At 40.9% G+C, this 4,345-nt stretch overlaps 1 long non-coding RNA gene across 1 annotated transcript; it reads left to right on the top strand.

The window, feature by feature from the left end:
* Window positions 1-944: 944 nt before the first annotated feature.
* Window positions 945-4,055, top strand: LOC140526647 (uncharacterized). Its single transcript, XR_011974465.1, has 2 exons — window positions 945-1,063; window positions 3,921-4,055. It is a non-coding gene; the product is annotated as an uncharacterized lncRNA (long non-coding RNA).
* Window positions 4,056-4,345: the final 290 nt, after the last annotated feature.

Genomic DNA, 4,345 nt, shown 5'->3' on the forward strand with positions numbered 1-4,345 from the left:
AGAACGCAAGTTTGAATTCCAGTTCTGTTTATCACTGAGCACTTCACCTCTCTCCACCTCAGTTTCCTCATCTCTAAGGTGGGAATAATAATACATTTGCCCTCTTCCTGCTAGGGTTATGGTGAGGAAGAATACTTTAAATTGCTACACAAATATGTTATTAATTATTAATGTAACAAAGACTACAAAAATCTCCTTCTTTCTTAGCACAGATGCCTGCACTGGAACCAGATGGCTCTTCCCCACCTCCTCCCTCTCGGAGATCTCTCTCAAAGCATCCCTGGAATAATTTCAATAACTGGGCCCAGCTGCCACCAGAGGCAGAAGGAGATGGAAAACTCACTTGGGGATAAAGGGAGGGCATTGCCTCCCCTCAAGAATACAGAGAGTGGGCTGGGAATAGGAGAGATGTCAGAGAGGCAACAATACTTCACCATCAACCCCATTTGGGTGGTTACTAAACATTGCTGTTAGGGACATTTAAAAGCACCTGAAAGAACTTCTATGTGAAAAGGCAAGAGCTATGGGAAGTTCTGTCCCTGAGATTGTCACTGAGGCTCACTTTCAAGCTTTCTACCTGGCCAGGTGGGGTGGTAGGATAGTTGCTCTGTGGGGATGAGATATTAGTAAGTTAGTCCTTTAGGGAAAGTGATGAGCCCTATCTGCTGACAGAACTGGGAGCTGAGGGATAGAAACAAAGAAGGAAGTGTCCCATGGCTTCTGATGGCATGGAGTGTATGGTTGCTACCACAGAGACCTCCTATGAAAATAGCAAAATAGTGGAGACAAAGAACAACAAGGTATAGACCAGTGGTGTCAAACTCAAGTAGAAGAGGGGACCGATATACACAAGCATCCCTGGGGGCCACATATTAACTTAGAAAACCACATAGTAATGTTATGCTCTATTTTTTTGTTTGTTTTGTTTAATATTTCCCAGTTACAATTTAATTTGGTTCTGGCTGAAGTCTGGAGTGTTGCTGGCTGCAATGCAGCCGGGTCCAGTGTTTGACACTTCTGGTGTAGAGAAAGTATCCCCAGAAAAAGCAGTGATGTAGAGAAGGTAATTCACTTGTTGATGCTCCACTCAAGGCAGTAGCTTACTCATGTAGACCACATAAGTCACCTATGGGCAAATAGATAGAGTGCCAGGCCTAGAGTTAGGATGATCTGAATTCAAATCTGACCTCATACACGTACTAGATGTGTGACCCTAGGCAAGTCATTTAACCCTGTTTGCCTCAGTTTCCTCATCTATAAAACGAGTTGGAGCACAAAATGGCAAATTACTTCAGTATCTTGACCAAGAAAATCCCAGATGGGACCATAAAGAGTTGGACGTGACTAAAAGTGACTAAACAACAACAACAAATTATAGGTCACCTATGAGAAGGTTGCCTACTGATGGGCATCTCTTGATGCAAGGCTCAGATGCAAGTCTTTTCTGAATTCATTAATTTCTTTTTTTTAGCACACTTTTTTCTCTGCCTTCCTTCTTTTCCTCCCTTCCTTCTTTTCCTTCTTTTTTTCTTTCTTTCTTTTCTTTTTTCTTTCTCTTCTCTCTTCTTTTCTCCTTTTCTTTCTTCTTTTCTTCCTTTCTTTTTGTTAAGAGCTCTATAAGCTCAAGTGTTTGCAAGGGGCAGTTCTTTGGGACAGTGTCAGATACTGATATTCTCAGGGATCCCCTGGGTTGATTTAGTAAGTCAGAGAAATGAGAAGGTCCCAGATCCTTTGTGTCCAAAAGAAAACTCTGGCAAAGAGGTTGTATTAAACATGCATAAAAACCAAGTCAGAGAAACATGGGCTGCTGGGAAGAATACTGAATTTAAGATCAGAATACCTGAGTCTTATTCTTGGCTCCAATGTTTACTAGCCATGTGATACTAAGTAAGACATTTTAGGTCTCTGAAGCTAAACTTCCTCTTCTGTAAAATGGGAATAATAATATTATTATTGACAGGTAAATGATAACCGATAATAATTCACATTTATATAATGTTACAGAGATTTGTTTCCATACATTATCTCATTTGATCTCCACTTTGTAAGAACTACATAAATGGGAGTTATTATTGCCATTATTAGGTAATAGTAATAATGATTGTAACTTGTACTCAGCAGAAATCCTGACATAAGACTAGATTCCTCAAAACCAAGTCAATTTGGGGCTGGCTATTGAGCCATCATTTAAAAGCAGAAACATCCGGGACAGAGGACAATCTGATAGTGGATAGGTGGGAGAATGCATTTTTACAGAGGACAGTAAAACCTGTGACAGAATTATGCCAGGAGAGAGGGGTCCCCCATTCCCCAACCCTCACTTTCATGAGGGTTGGTGGAGAACATAGTACCCTGGTAGTAGTTGTCCAAGAAGTCAGCAGAGAAGCTGACAGAGGCAAGGTTATTTGAAGTAAGGAGTGTACCTCACCAGATAGTGTATAGTAGTTTACCTTGATGTCAAATCCCATTCACCCCATGCTAGTTACAGCTCTGAAATGAGGGTATTTAGACCAACTCATACCTGTGGTCAGGAAAGCCCATCTCACCATCTCAGATGAGTAGGACATCCTCCCAATTGATCATCTCAAACTCAGGTTCTCTGGCTCCAAACCTAGTGCTCTAACCATTGTACTACATACTATCTCCTCCAAGCTGAAAATTCTTATTTAAGCTTTTCAGTTCTCATAACACATGTTTTCCAGTCCTTTCATAAATCCCTGAGGTCAGCCTTCTCTGGACACATTCCAATTTGCCCATATTTCAGTTGTGATCTGACCAGGGCAGAATACAGGTAAGCTATCACTTCCTAGTTCTGGACACTATGATTCTTTTAATGCCATCCATAAAAGCACAAACTCTTTTGGCTACTGGTTCAGATTGAGCTTGCAGTTCACTTGGTCCCCCAGCTTTTCTTTTTTCACACGAAGAACCATATAGTTGTATCTCCTTCCTCTTGAACCTTTGCAATTGATTTTTCACACATCCACACCCAACTGTAAAACTATACAGTTATCCCCATTGACTTTCATGTCATTCAATTCAGCAGAGCATTTTAGACTAGTGGGAATTTTGTCAAAATATTAACTCTCCCTACCAACTTTGTACTATATGTGAATTTGACAAGCATGTCATCTACCCCTTTATCTCAGTAGTTTTTTTTTTTTTAAAGTTAGATAATTACAGTCAAACACAGATTCTTGGGTCATTCCACTCCACACCTGCCTTGTGCATGCACAATGTACTTTTTGAATATTTGTCTTACTACTCAACTCCACTATGAGCTCCATGACATCAGGCAGAAAGGTCCTATGTTGCTACCTGCCCCTGAGAATGGGGAAAAGGATGATCTTCTTGGAGGAGGTCAATAACTTTAGCAGCTGGTGCTAAAAAAAACTAGTTTAAAACAGCCTGGGGTTCATCTATCTAGATGTACAGAACTAAAATCAGGCCATTATTCCATCCTTCCCCCACACGACTATCCCCTAAGCAGAAAGGTACCCTCCCCCTCTCCAGGACCCCCTCAAGCTGATGGTTTCCTGATGTGTTTCTAATCCCTCAGGGCAGCCTAATATGGTAGAGAGAATTCTAAACCTGAAATCAGGAGGGGGAAAAAAGGTTTAAATCTTGGTTCTTCTATTTACTGAAATTTGAACATGTCACTTGACCTCCTGAGTCTCATTTCCTCATCTGCAAAATGGGGATAATGACTCTCGTATCGCCTATGAGCTATCAGGAGTATTAAATAAGATAATGGATGGAAAAGCCCTCTATAAATGCAAGTTGTTATTATTTTAGCTCATGAAGCTGTGGCATGGGGGCTGTGATCCGCACTATAGAGGGAACAGCCATTTAGATGAAGTCACAGATCCTTGGAATGTTCAAATATGCATAATCATCCCTTCCTCCTTCTCCTCCGGCAGCTAGTCTCTCCTACAAGCCACTTGTCATCTTTCAGAATCACAATTACTGTCCCTGTCGAAGGCTGGACTTGGGTATCATGAAGAAGTTCAAATCCTGCCTCAACTGCTTCCTAAATATATGACACTGGCAAATCACTTAACTTGTCTGAGCCTCGTTTTTCTCATCTATAAAATGGGGAAGATAATCCTTGTACTCACAAGATAGTTGTGAGGAATCTACCTTGTAGACCTTACAATGATGTCGAAATGGAAATGACTACTGTTATTGTTATTACTATACCAAATAGACTGCAAGCCCTTGGGGAACAAGGACTCAGAACTTAGTACAAAGATAAGCACACTGGAGAGTACCAATATTTATTTGTTGACTTTCATTTAATGAAGACCACACTCTCCATTCCATGCCAGTTCAGACACAGAGGTTA

Source organism: Notamacropus eugenii, chromosome 1 (assembly GCF_028372415.1).
Source record: "Notamacropus eugenii isolate mMacEug1 chromosome 1, mMacEug1.pri_v2, whole genome shotgun sequence".
NCBI lineage: Eukaryota > Metazoa > Chordata > Mammalia > Diprotodontia > Macropodidae > Notamacropus > Notamacropus eugenii.